The following is a 14,563-nucleotide window of genomic DNA, read 5'->3' as shown; positions in this document are numbered from 1 at the left end:
ATTACAGCTGCTTGACCGTGATCCCTTATCGCTTGTTGGCTTTATGTGCTACGTGCTGTGGTAACTTGCTTGAATCCGTCTGCTTTAATATAGCAGTTGTTCCGTCTACTTTATTAATTTTATATTTTCTTTTTGTTACAGGCGTTAAAAGTCCAGGAGGATTTTTTCGGCGGTTTAATCTCGGCGATCCTACTGCTGCCACCAAGATGTTGTGCCGGGAGCGGCACGGGATGTGGGATGTTGCCGGGATAATCCGATAGAGGCCTCGGGACCAATCAATACCTTCCTCTTTTTCTTTATTTCATTTTATCAAATCGTTTATTTTAATTCGATTTGTATACAATTTGGTTGAGTCTTAAATATCTTATCTTGTAATCCTTCTCAGAAGTTTCGGGTTTCTTTCCGTCGCCTCTTCCTTCGTTCCGTTAGAGGCTTGCCACGGCCCTATTTAGGGTCCATCCGCCACTGCTATTTGGTACAGGGATTTCAATATGTACTAGAGGGATCTTGGGGGATGTGGTCACTCTACGGCGTTGTGCTCGTCGGTGCCGTTTTTTACGGAAGGCCAGTCGGAAGCTAGCATGCAGTGCACGCGAATACCTCCACCAGCACTTATTTGGTCAGTCAGCGACCTTTTCAAGGATCTTCCATGGCAATCGGCATTGCATCCATCGAGCAAGATACCAACACCGCTCTGGAGTTGCATATCACTGTGTTAAAAAGCAGCATTAGGTGTAAGGTCTGGATAGCTCAGTGGTATAGAGCAGATGCCCGGAAAGCGAAAGATTCGAGTTCGATTCCCGATCCAGCCACTCGCGCCTCACATATTTTTCTAGTCCGCGAATATTGTTTTCTAGCAATTATTCGTTGGGCTGAAAAATGTGTGAATGCTCTCTCCACAGGATATGTCGATGCCGTTGCCACGGATGAATTCTGTCGCTCGTTAATCAAATGGACGTATAGACACGTCCGACCTCCTCCCACATACATCCCTATCTTTTCTAACACTTTAAGTGTTATCGACGCGCTGAATAGTAACTAGCCCAGATTCGCACTGTTTATCGATTGATTTTTAATTAACGACTGTCCGCCGCGGACCTGCGGTGGACGGTTTTTAATACCTCGTTTTTGAGGGTATTTTGGAGGGGATCGTCTAGCGACATGACCATATACGGTAATGAAAGATTTTTCGTGGCGGTCAAGTCTAAGTGCAAGCGAAGAAAGTTCAAAGTCGAAACCCTTCGTTGGCATTTTCGCGTTTCCGGCGAACTCGCGCGTGGTTCGCTGAGGAGGCGGTTTCACGCGGTTCGCGAACATTCTATCGCGTTTTAATTATAAAATTTATATTAACGGTAAAAAGTTATAGTCCTTCAGACTATATGTTACGTCCCGCAACAAAATTTTTATTTCTTATTCAAATACGCAAAACTTGCCTCTATAATCTTCAATCTGTAATTCCACCGATGAACATATCAATCTTAATCACACCGCGTTACATATTATTGTCTATATAATTTATATTATTAACTAAAATCTCACCGCGCAATATATTATTACCAGTATTTCTTATTATATAATCCCACCGCGCAATGTATTATCGCCAATATTCATAGTACATCAATATTATTCCGCCGCGCGATATACTATTGTCAATGTCTCCGAAAATAATCTTTCTTTATTAAAAAGCTAGCTATACATAACATAACCTCACTTAAGAATGATAAAAATAATTTTAAGTATTTACCCCCACATAATATTGTCCACATTTATTGGTATATTATCCTGATACTAAAAAACTTAAATACTGAAATTCAAAGGACTTTTAGTAAATTATGTATACATATATAAATATATATGTACATGTCTCAACGCCGACTATATATACAGGGCGATCCCGAAAAACCGTCCGTCTGTAAAATGACGTATTCCTGACACCATTCTAAGACAATTTTTCCTATGGCAAAATTTCGTCCGAAGCTTAGTTTTTGAATTATTAAAGGAAGTAGTTAACGTATGACGGGTCGAATACAAGAGGCAGGCAAGGGTGGCGCGATTCACCGTCCGACGCGGGTGCTTACGCGGGGCGCCTGCTGCGATCAGCTGGTCGCTATACACATACAGAGACACATGAGAACACATACATTTTTTTTTAACACAGGGGAAATCCTCCTGGATACCCTCTCTCCCCGGGGGGGGAGCGGGGGTTATGCCGGACTCTTACCGGCTAAAACCCCTGCGGGTGTCCTCCATAGCGGTGACACGTGGGAGCCACGCCAAAGGCATTCTTCCGCGATTCCCCCACCGCAGTTCCTCCATTGTAGCCGGGAGGATGGACACCCGTCCACCTCCCGGTTTCGCCTTAGGGATTTATCTCGGTGGCAGGTCTCCCGCCCCCACCAAGCTTCCCCTGCTGTGGCCTCTAGTAGCGGGGCCTCTGCTGACGCTGCGTGGGTGGGGGGGAGGGGGGCGCCGGGCGGGCCATAAAGCCCCCACAGCCCCGAAACCTCCTCCGGACATCCCCACCTACCTTCCTGATGCAGTGGGGGCGAAGGAAATTTCAGATGGGTTCCCCCCCCCAGTCCGGTCCCGCGGTGGGGCCAGAGGCCCAAGCAGCCTCCTCCTCCCCCGCCGGACCCTCCTGGCAGCTGCTCCCCGTTGTCCCGGGGAGGCATCCTCCGCCGGTCCCTCTCTGCCTCCTCCTTGGCCCGGATGACCTCCTCGCAGAAGGTGCTCACCGCCCGCCACTGCTCTTGCTCCCGCAGCATCGCCTCGACGACTGCCGCGAGGGACAAGTCCTCACCCATCACTGCGACCAGGGCACGACGCTGCACCTCCCAGGCCGGACAAGCCTCGAGAGTGTGCTACGCCGTGTCCCGGTCCTCCTCGCAGTGGTGGCACCTGGGGGTTGGCTCCCTCCCGATGCGGCACAGGTAATGACCGAAGCACCCGTGCCCAGTCACCACCTGCGTCATCCGGAAGGTGACCTGCCCCCAGGTCCTCCGCATCCATCCCCCGAAGACCGGAAGGACGGCCTTCACGATTCTCTGGGCCGGCCCGGCCAACTGCCGCTGCCAGTCCGCGAGGACCGAGTCCGCCACCCGTCGCCTGATGGCCTCCTTGGCCGACGGGCCCACTACTATTCCCCTCCCCCGTAGCTCCCGAACCCCCCAGTACATTTCTGTCTGGCCCTGGGCCAGGAGCTCCAGGGGGGGATCCCGCCATCACCGCCGCCGCCGCGTACGTTACCGTGCGATACGCACGAGCGGCCCTAAGGATGATGGGCCGATGCACCCTCCTTAGCAGCCCCCTGATCCTATTGGACCTCGAGGCCGCACCCGCCCAGATCGGTGCCCCGTAAAGGGTCACCGAGGCGACCGTGCCCACATACAATTTGCGGACACGGCCGTCCGGCCCCCCGAGGTTGGGCAGCAGCCTCGACAGTGAGGCCGCCACCCCTCCTATCGTGGGGGCCAACCGGGCGAAATGCTCCTCGAAGTCCCATCTGTCGTCCAGGTGGAGACCCAGATACTTCATCCGGGTCCCCACCTGGACGTCACATCCGTCTACCCTGAAGGTGAGCCCGGGGGGGGGCCCCCGGGTGCCGTCATGGAAAAAGATGGCTTCCGTCTTCCAGGGGGCCACCCCCAAGCCCAACGCCTTTATACCTCGCACCACCCCGGCCACCGCGATACTCCCTTTCGCGGTCGCGTCCCTTCAGTCCCTCCCCCCGACTACCACCAACGTGTCATCTGCATAACAGATGACACGGCAGCCGGGGGGAAGGACCCTCCCCAATACCTCGTCGTACGCAATGTTCCACAGGAGGGGGCCCAATACGGATCCCTGTGGAACACCGCGCACGATGGGCGTCTTTCTGCGGACACCCCTCGCGTCGTGGTAGGTAATGCTCCTCCGAACGAAGTAGTCCCGGATTATCCTTATCAAGTAATTCGGGATCCCGTGCGACCTGAGCCCCGCCCCTATCCTGTCCCACGGGAGGGTGTTGAATGCGTTGGCTATGTCCAGGGACACAGCCAACGCCACCCTCCCGTCTTGGACAATCTGCTCCGAGCAGGCCTGCAGACCATCGATCGCGTCAATGGTCGACCGGCCCGCCCGAAACCCGAACTGGCTCTCACTGAGGCCCGCGCCCTGTCGTAGGTGCTCAGTGAGACGCCTCACCAGTACCCTCTCCATCAGCTTCCCGACCTCGTCCAGCAAACAGAGAGGTCGGTAAGCCGATGGATCCCCGGGGTCCCTCCCGCCCTTAGGAAGGAGGACTAGCTTTGCCTCCCTCCATAGGGAAGGAAAGATCCCTTCCCTGAGGCACCTCGTAAAGAGGTACCTCAAGGCCCCGCCAGCCTCCCCCATCACCAGGGCCCAAACCTTGCCAGGGATGCCGTCCGGCCCAGGAGCCTTGTTGGGCTTCATTTTCCGGACAGCATCCCTCATCTCCTCAGCTGTCACCTCCCAGCCCTCCCTCCACTCGGGCATACCCGAGAGGGGGACGGGCATTGCGCCTCCGGCTCCCCCGGGGAAGAGGGTCTCAACCACCTCCCCGAGGAAGCCGGGGGCCAAGGACTCCGTGGTCGGAGGCGCCCGCGGCCTCAATTTCTTGAGAACCATCCTATACGGGCGCCCCCACGGATCCTCGTTCAGGGAGGCGATCAGCTCCTCCGAGGCCCTGGTTTTGGACCTCCCAATGGCAGCGCCGAGGGAGTGCCGTGCATCTCGATACTCCCCCCGCGCCTGCTCGATGCACACTAGCGCTCCTCCTACGGAGACACCGTTGAATCGCTTGGCCCGGACCGAGGCATCGCGGAGACCCGCGATTTCCTCGGTCCACCAGTACGCCGACCTTCTCCCGCATCCCTTCTTTACCCTTGGCATCGAGGCATCACAGGCCCCCCAGAGGGCCTTGCGAAGCCTCGACGCCAAGTCCTCCACACTGAGCCCCTCCCATGTTTGGGGCTCCTCCCCCCATGCTCACAGCGTGGCGTGCATCGACGCCATCAGGAGGTCCGGGTTCAGCTTTGTGAGGGACCACCTGCGCTCCTCCTCCGTGCCCGGTAGGCGACTGGCGGGCGGCCAAACTGAGCTCGATATACCTGTGGTCCGACAGAGTCTCAAGCTCAGCGGCCACCCTCCAGCCACCATGCGCAAGGCCGCAGGGGAGGCCCATGTCAAATCGACGATGGATTCCCCCTGCGTCCTCACGCACGTGGCTACGGACCCCTCATTGAGCAGGGTCAGCCCCAGTGACCCTGCCCAATCCCTCAGCACCTCCTCACGCCGGTCCTCGTACGGGCAGCCCCAGCTTCTGGATTTGGAGTTGAAGTCGCCCATCACGAGGACCGGCCCAAGGAGGCCGTTCCTCACCACCTCCTCCACCTCACCGAGCACGACCTCGAACTGGGCCATGCTCAGCGAGGGGGGGAGGTATACCTCTACCATGCAGAGGATCCCCCACTCCACCGCTGCGTAATGCCGGCCCCCAGCCACCATCCCGCAGGAGGGCGTCCTATCGTCGCCCCCCCGCACGATGGCCACTAGGGGGGCCGCCCCCCCCAAGCACCCGCCCGGGAACCAGGACGGGTGGTCGGGGGGGACAGCATACGGCTCCGCAACCGCGCCCAACCAACAACCACGCTCCGCCATTGTGTGCAAGAAAAGATCCTGCGCACGGCGGGCGTGGTTGAGGTTGGCCTGCAGAATTAGTGGGACGGACTCACCCCTAATCATCTGCTTCTTCCAGATCCATCTTCTCCGGGTCCCTCCTTACAGTCCGCTCTCTCGGCGGGGGTTCCGGTCGCGGCTGTTGCGGCGCCCCCTGCAGCTGTTGCTGTGGCTGCTGCTGTTGCCTCTGCTGTTGCTGTTGCTGCTGCCTCTGCCGCTGCCGTGGGGCAGACGGGGCGGGCGAGGCCCGTCCAAGAGGCCGCCCACAGTCGGCTCCTTCCATTCTGTAGTCCGCCCTTCTCCCCGCAACTGCACAAGGCAAACAGCGAGGGACCGCACGGCACGAGGAAGCAGTATGTCCCGGCACACCGCATCTATAGCAGACGCGGGACTTGTCCTCAATGCTGCTGCATCTGGCCGCGACATGCCCCCCCCAGCACTTGAAGCAGTGGGAGGGACGCGCCACGGCCAACTCCACCCTGGCAAAGGTCCAGCCAATCCGGATGCGGCCCACTCCGGCCAGGTCGTCCGCAGCCCTCACCGGGCATCGGACCCAGGCTACTCCCATGCCGTTAGTGGATCTGCCGATAGTGACCCTGATCTCCTCAGGGCCAGCAACGCCCCTGTCCACAATCGCCATTATGACCTCCGCCACCGTTACCGCTTCATCGATTCCTCTAACTCGGATCGCTGCCGTCGGTCTCCCAATCTTAACAGTGGGGTCCTCGGCGAAGACCCTCCGCATCTCAGCAGCCAAGGCCTCCGCCTTGGACTCCCTTTCCTCTTTAACAGGGCCCGGGATCTTGAGGACATAAGAGCCCGTCAGCCCACGACGGGCCCGCATGTCCTCGATCCCCAGGCTCCTAAGCTTCTCCGTCCCGATCTCCTGTCTCGCCCTGCGCAGGACTTCCGCGTACGATCCATCGGGGGCCGTGACGGTGATCGCAGCAGTGGAGGGGGCTCTTCTCCCCCTTACAAGGGGAGAAGGATCGCCCCCACCGCCGCCCCGTCCGGCTCCCGAGTTCTGGCTCGGGCCCCCCGACAGTTGAGAGGAGCGGGGGAGAGTCCACTGACCTCCCCCCCTCCTCCCGGCCACCGTGGTCCACATGGGTCCTGACTCTTCCTTCTTCTTCGCCGCCTCTTGGCGCTGCTCCGCCGCCGGCTCCCGCCCGGAGTATTCGAGGGCGGGGGTTGTAGACTCCTTCTTCTTTTTCTTGTTCTTCTTTTTCTTCTCCGGCGCCCTCTCGACGTCAGAGGCCCTCGGTATGGGGGCCTCAGGCATCGGGAGGTCATCAAAAGCGGGTGGCCCAGTAGCCGGGAGGTCGTCAAAGACCACGGGGGCCCAGCAACCGGGGTCATGGGGGGGACCAAGGAACTGAGTGATCCCCGGATACCCAGCCTCCCCACCTTCGTCCACTATCCGGCCTATCACCCCCTCCATCCGCTGGAGGAGGGACAAGCTCGGATCAAGCAACCCAGCAGCCCCCTCCGCGGGTGGGGGGAGGGGCGCGGGCCGACTCCCACTGAGGGGGGACGCCCGCACCCTCCGCCAGCGGGGGGTGACAGCTGCAGGAGGGGGGGTGACGTGCGTGTCAGGGAGGGAGCTCTACTGCCCTCCCTGGCCCGCCGACTCCCCCCGTCCATCTCCACGATATACCTGTCCTTAACCTCCTGGAGTTCGTTCTCCAGTCTTCCTATCTTCTTCCTCAACTCCTCGCTCTCACGCAGAGCCTTCTCTCCCTCCTTTCGCGTTATGACCGCCTGGTCCACCTCCCTCTGCAGACGCTCATTCTCCATTCTCATGCCCCTAATTTTCCTTCTAAGTTTGGCAGCGATCTCCTCATCCCAACCGCTCTGCTCCGCTTGGGACCTGTGCGCTAAGATATTAAGGCCGGCGTGGACTGTTAGGGCTGTGGACCTCAACAGTCTCACGTACTAGCCATTCAGGTTCTTCGCCGTCGTGGCCACCTTTTCTATCACTCGCACCGCCTGCATGATCTCGGACGTGATGTCAGGAGTCGGTTGATTATCCAATTCCTCCATCACGTCCTCCACAGCAGGCAGGCTGGCGGACGGTGGGATCACGAGGTTGGGATCCGCCACCCTTCTCTCCTCCCATTCGTCTCTCTCCCTTTTTTTCTCCTCCTCCCTTTCCCTTTCTCTCTCCCGGATAGTATCTATAATGTTCGTGGTTCTAGGTCTACCACGCTTCCTTCTGTGCCTCGGTTCTGCGTCCTCCACTGATCCCTCGTCCCCAGCCGAGAGAGACGAACCATCCGATCTAAAAGGGTCCTCCCTACTTCTTTTGGACGCCTTGGAGGGGGCGAAGACTGATGAGGAAGACTTGCTGGACTCCCCCCCTCCTGGATCAGGGTGGGCTCATCCACGCAGATAGTCGGGTCCACCTCCGACCCGGTAACATCCAACGGTGTGGAGGCCCGTCTGGCCCTGGTTTGTACTGTAGAGGATGTCTCCTCCATCTTCTCCAGCTGGACGACGGGCAGCAGATTGCCGCCCTCCAGAAGACCTCCTATCCCCGGGGGCTCCGGAAGCGAGCCCGCCCTCTCCAATCTTCCGCCAGGAGGGGAGCGCATCGTAATGTTGCTCCTTCTGAAGACAGCATCCTCGTCCTTGCCGCGGACAGCCTCCACGACTTCAGCGATCACCGCCTGTGGGATGTCCCCGGTCGCACTAGACTTCCGCATGCCTGCAGGATCCAAGTATGTGGACGCCCTAGGGTCCAAGGTGCCCCTGGCTCCTTTCACCAGTGGCGACGCCACCGCTTCCTCTCCTCTTCCAATCGACATAAGTGTGAAGAATTCATCCATGATATCTATAACAATAAAACTGGTTCGGCCATCATGGCAGCCCCACCGCGGTGTGGCTCCTTCCCCGGTGAATATTAGTCCCTATTTAAGGGGAGGGAAACAGAGAAGCTGCTTTCGGCTAGCCAGGCCTATCCCTCCCTATGACTCTACAAAATAAAAGGGTTTCTGGAGAGGGCCAGGTCCACAAAATGATGCTACAGGTTTTACGTCACCCCTATCGAGTGAGCCCCGTGAATCCGAACCACGAGTAACCCAAACCTCGGGCTAGACGGCGCCGGGAATTACCCTGCCCAGCTTCAGGTATGAGGAAATACTGGCCAAGTAATCCTCCATACACCCGCCCGGTTACCCGGCTTCAACCCCGTCATAGGCTCCGCCAGCGGGGAGGGAGCGGTCTTTCCACATTAAACGTGGCCATTTAGGCCGGCTTTGCCCGGACAAGTCCGGGACTTAAATTCCGACGTCTTCCAGGCCAGAAGTCAGGTACCGACGTCACCTCTCCACCGCGGTCGGGGGACTACTACTCCCCCCTTGGTTAGTCTGACGGGAATATTTACCGGGGCCGGCCGTGTCTCAACCACGCACCCACTCATTCATCCATACACTCACGCACACCCCGTGTGTGTCACAGGCCAAGATAATCCCGCCTCTAGCCCGGTCGGGTGACTAATTCACCCAACCAGTCCTTCGGGCGGGGTCCCAGCCGGCACCCACTTTCCCCCTTGGGGGACGCCTCACGGTAGGAGTACCTACCGCTCGGCACCCTCCTCCCGCGGGATCACCCGTATGTCAAGGACAGAGAGCAATCCTCCCCCTACGGTGCCTTGCCAGCGGGCGATTGAAGTCAGGGCTGCCAACCTCTATGCGCATCAGGCTATAATGCCCGGAGGGAGCGCAACTCCCCTTCCCGACTCCCGCCGGCCAGCGCCAACGAGCAACGAGGAAGTGCAATGGTGTACTCTTAGACCCATTCTCCAAGGAGAATGGGAGCCCCTCCGCCACGACAAGGTGGTACACCACGGAGAAGAACACATATATTCTCTCTCTGTCTGTCTGTCTGTCTGTCCGTCTGTCTCTCTCTCTCTCTCTCTCTCTCTCATTCGCTCACTCACCTGTAATTTTTTTTTTTACGAGAGAGGGGAAAATGCATTTTATGCATATCCACTGGTCGATCCAGTGAGTTATGTGGGACTCGAGTACCAAGTCGAATTACCAACTCGGTACTCCCTACCCACTAAAAACCCCTCTCTTTTCACGAATTTCCTTTAACACACTGTCCCTCTGACTTCCCGAGATCTGTTTTCACATAACGTCAAAAAATAGTTATTATTACCTTGTTCGATGACTTTTGATATATTGCTGTAATTGCTTGAAGGAGGAATGAATTTTCCGATAGATCGTACGTTCTCAAATTTAACGTAGATCTCACGTTGCAAAAGACAAGAAATCCACACTAAATTATTAACTGAAAGTTTTTCTTCTTTCATGAACTGTATTCTTTTATTAAACTTTAACGTAATCACATTTATTTACTCACTCGATGAGACGAGAAATTTACTAATGACTCTATCACTAATCACTATTAATCACTGTCGAATAATAATTGTTGGCGATTAAAAATCACTCGATGAAAGAAACACGCGCGGACACGTTACTACACGACGCGACGACGCGACAATGCGACGATAATTACGACTCGGCGACTGCAAGCAGTTTTTTGTCATGGTAGGTTGCGGTAGGTTAAGGTACTACTGGCGCTATCGAACGCGATCATGTGTTCGATTGAAGAATGCGGTAAACATAATAAACATTTAACATATTAATATTATTATTATCATGAATGTGTGTGATATCCATACATCGTATGATATCTATTTAAAAATTAATTAGATTAAATAAGTGTTTTTATATAAAATATTTATTACTTTTACTATTATCTTAAATAAATATTTAATATTAATATTTTATATGATAATAGTAAAAGTAATAAATATTTTAAAAACACTTATTTAATCTAATTAATTTTTAAATAGATATACGATGTATGGATATCACACACATTCCTGAAAATAATAATATTAATATGTTAAATGTTAATTATGTTTACCGCATTCTTCAATCGAACACATGATCGCGTTCGATAGCGCCAGTAGTACATTAATCTACCGCAACCTACCATGACAAAAAACTGCTTGCAGTCGCCGAGTAATTATCGTCGCATTGTCGCGTCGTCGTGTCGTGTAGTAACGTGTCCGCGCGTGTTTCTTTCATCGAGTGATTTTTAATCGCCAACAGTTATTATTCGACAGTGATTAATAGTGATTAGTGAGATAGAGTCATTAGTAAATTTCTCGTCTCATCGAGTGAGTAAATAAATGTGATTACGTTAAAGTTTATAAAAGAATACAGTTCATGAAAGAAGAAAAACTTTCAGTTAATAATTTAGTGTGGATTTCTTGTCTTTTGCAACGTGATATCTACGTTAAATTTGAGAACGTACGATCTATCGGAAAATTCATTTCTCCTTCAAGCAATTACAGCAATACATCAAAAGTCATCGAACAAGGTAATGATAACTATTTTTTGACGTTATGTGAAAACAGATCTCGGGAAGTCAGAGGGACAGTGTGTCAAAGGAAATTCGTGAAAAGAGAGTTTTTTAGTGGGTAGAGGGGTTAGAGGGGTAGAGGGGTTAGAGGGGTAGAGAGATTTTTAGTGGGTAGGGAGTACCGAGTTGGTAATTCGACTTGGTACTCGAGTCCCACATAACTCACTGGATCGACCGGTAGGTATGCATAAAATGCATTTTCCCCTCTCGTAAGAAAAAAAAAATTACAGGTGAGTGAACGAATGAGAGAGAGAGAGAGAGAGAGAGAGAGAGAGAGAGAGAGAGACACAGACAGACAGACAGACAGACAGACCAGACAGACAGACAGACAGACCAGACAGACAGACAGACAGACAGACCAGACAGACAGACAGACAGACAGACCAGACAGACAGACAGACAGACCAGACAGACAGACAGACCAGACAGACAGACAGACAGACCAGACAGACAGACAGACAGACCAGACAGACAGACAGACCAGACAGACAGACAGACAGACAGACCAGACAGACAGACAGACAGACCAGACAGACAGACAGACAGACAGACCAGACAGACAGACAGACAGACAGACCAGACAGACAGACCAGACAGACAAACAGACAGACAGACCAGACAGACAGACAGACAGACAGACCAGACAGACAGACAGACAGACAGACAGACAGACAGACAGACGGGACAGATGGGAAGAGAGGTATGAAGGGATTTTTGTTGCTTAATTTATTTTTCAGAATTTTATTGCATAACTCTTCGCCTTACTAAATACTTGATGAGTCTACATTATACTAAAAATGATAGATACTGAAAAGATTAGCGAGGTCCCTACGCAAAGGAGAGTGTATTATGAATCGCAAATGAAAGCGTCCTATCTTGCGTAAAAGTTTCGTTTCTAATCTTGTCGGTATTTTTAGTATATATATTTGCTTTTATAGTAGACTATGAAAGACGGGGAGAGGGACGGTGTACGTCCATTCCCGCCTGCACCCACAAACATTTAAATATTTACAATTATAAAACACAATAAGATAGCTGATTATATTTTTTCAAGTAAACCGTTCGCCTCTGTAACATATCCAAGTAAACGGTATGCAAACGAACGGTGTGCAAACGAACGATGTGCAAACGAACGGTGCGCAAATAAACGATGCGCGTCTTTCTGTGTACAAATGATCAGTGTGAAAACGAACGGTGTGCAAATAAACGGTGCGCATCTTTCTGTGTACAAATGAACGGTGTGCAAACGAACGGTGCGCAACTGAACGGTGTGCAACTGAACGATGTGCATATAAACAGTGCGTATATTTCTGTGTCCAAATGAATGATGTGGAATTAAACGGTGTACAACTGAACAGTGCCCAATTGACCCGTGTGCAAAGTTTTGTGTCCATTTGTAATGTGTCCGTTTGCAACGTGTCCAATTGTACTTTGTCCAAGTGCACCGCCTCCGTCGCAAGCGAGCCCTCTCGTCTTCGCAAATTGATTAATCATTCTCGCTTGATTATTAGGCATTCTTTCGAAGCATTGCTGTCGATTTGAATATCGAGACTGAATATTAGAGGGAATAAAATGCGGAAAAAGTTCCGTAAATTAAGGCGAGAATTTGACTGTCGTATTGCTGTTATATTCTTCGATGCACCGTTCGGCCTCGCTAAGTCTGGCCGTAAAAAACGTTGTAAGAAACACCAGAAATGTGATAGCGTTTTCATGAATTTTCGGTTTCGCAATATTCGATCTGTCTGATTTTGGCGTTGTAGGAATTTCGATACATTATCATATGATTACGATCACCGCTGTCGAATTATTATTTGTTAGTTCCGTGGGGATTATCTCCCTTTATTTGTTAATATTTCGTTTACTTCAGATATTCTATATTTTATGTTACAATTATTTTTCCTTACTTTGTTAATTCTTTTATTGTTTTTTCTTTCTTTGAATAGTAGTAGTAGTAATAGTAGTAAAAGAAACGAGTAGGGCTAGGTCAGTCCCTAACGTCATCTAGATCTAAAAGTTCTTTTGTAATCCCCGTGGTTGTCTGAGGGTCTGAGTGGCCATCTAACTTCGCCCTTGCAAGAAGATTGTATAGATCACCTACCTCCACGTTTTGTAATTCGCTAGGTTCAGAAAACATATGATCCCAGAGTATATATCTCCTAAGAGCAATAGTAGCACAGAATATGAATACTGTCCTCTTTATCCTCGCTACATGACGGCAATCTTTCCGCTCGGCCAGGCCAAGATTGAATAGATGTGGCCTCTGAAGGCCACATGGCCCATGAGTAGACCAATGTAGACATTGAGCTTCTTTCTGCACATGGTAGGAGTTCATCTGTGCTTTTAGAAAATGGTTGATTCAGTAGGGCAACAGCCCTGAACCTGACTCCACGAAATCAGATGTTTCCGTTCAAGGCTCTTTGATGTGTCTTTTACCTATGGCAAAGGGGACGCCGATGACCTGACTAGCCGGGACCTCGAAGTGCCTAGCTTTGCCAGGCCGTCTGCTACCTCATTACCATGGATTAACAGATGACCAGGAACCCAGGCTAAGATGGTCTTATTAGATTCGCCTAGTTTGTTGAGCGCTAGCATATAGTCCCAAACCACTGAGGACTCAGTGGTGGTCTTGGCTAAAGCGTTGATAGCTGCTCTACTATTGGAGCAGATGAGTATATTTCCATTAGTGGCTTCAACTGAAGTTGAAATGTTTACACACTCAAGGATAGTTAGAACCTCGGCTTGAAAAACCGTAGCCAGCTCCTCTAGGGGAAAAGATTCCCTGTGATTAGTCCTTGAGCCGTAGACTCCAGCTCCAAACCGTCCGTCTGCCTCCGAGCCACCAGATGTCTCAGTTTGGTTGGCAGATTCGTTCAGGTTTACTCAAATCTTCCCTTTTTTTGTATCGCGGTGGAAATCCTTTATGGATATCCCCACTCCTGGGGACGGGGTGAAAGTTATGTGGGAGTCCCGGCCTGACTAAGTGGGCCGGTATACCCACTAAAACCACCGCGATGGTCTTCCCTGCGCCGAAGGGGCAGACATAGACCCGGAACTTGCTGTTACATTACTTCAGGTCCATGTCTGTGGGCTCCCCTCCGCACTTGAGACCCACCAACTTGGCTAATTGTTGGGTCTCCTTCTCGGGGGAGGGCTGACTGCCCTCTCCATCTTCTGCTCCTTACTGGGGCCACGCCACTTGTCCGCCTGCCTCAGGGTCCATTGCTGGCCGACACGGGTCTCTACCCGTGTCGACCAGACCTTAAGGGAAACACGCATCTATATCCTTCCCAAGTAGGAAGAGGTACTGCGTATATATTGGCAGAGAGGGGGAAAGTTGGGGCACCCCCCGCCTCACCACTCGTCCCTCGGTGGTCTCCCTTCTTAGGGAGACTCAGCGGAGGAGGTGGGATTAAAGCACTCCCTCTCCTGCTTCCATCCCTCGCTGGCCTCC

The sequence above is a fragment of the Camponotus vicinus genome, unplaced genomic scaffold (assembly GCF_025532165.1).
Source record: "Camponotus vicinus isolate PSW18456_S1 unplaced genomic scaffold, iyCamVici1.0 SCAF_9, whole genome shotgun sequence".
Classification (NCBI taxonomy): domain Eukaryota; kingdom Metazoa; phylum Arthropoda; class Insecta; order Hymenoptera; family Formicidae; genus Camponotus; species Camponotus vicinus.
The sequence above is the reverse complement of the archived record's forward strand: the minus strand, read 5'-3'. Positions refer to the sequence as shown.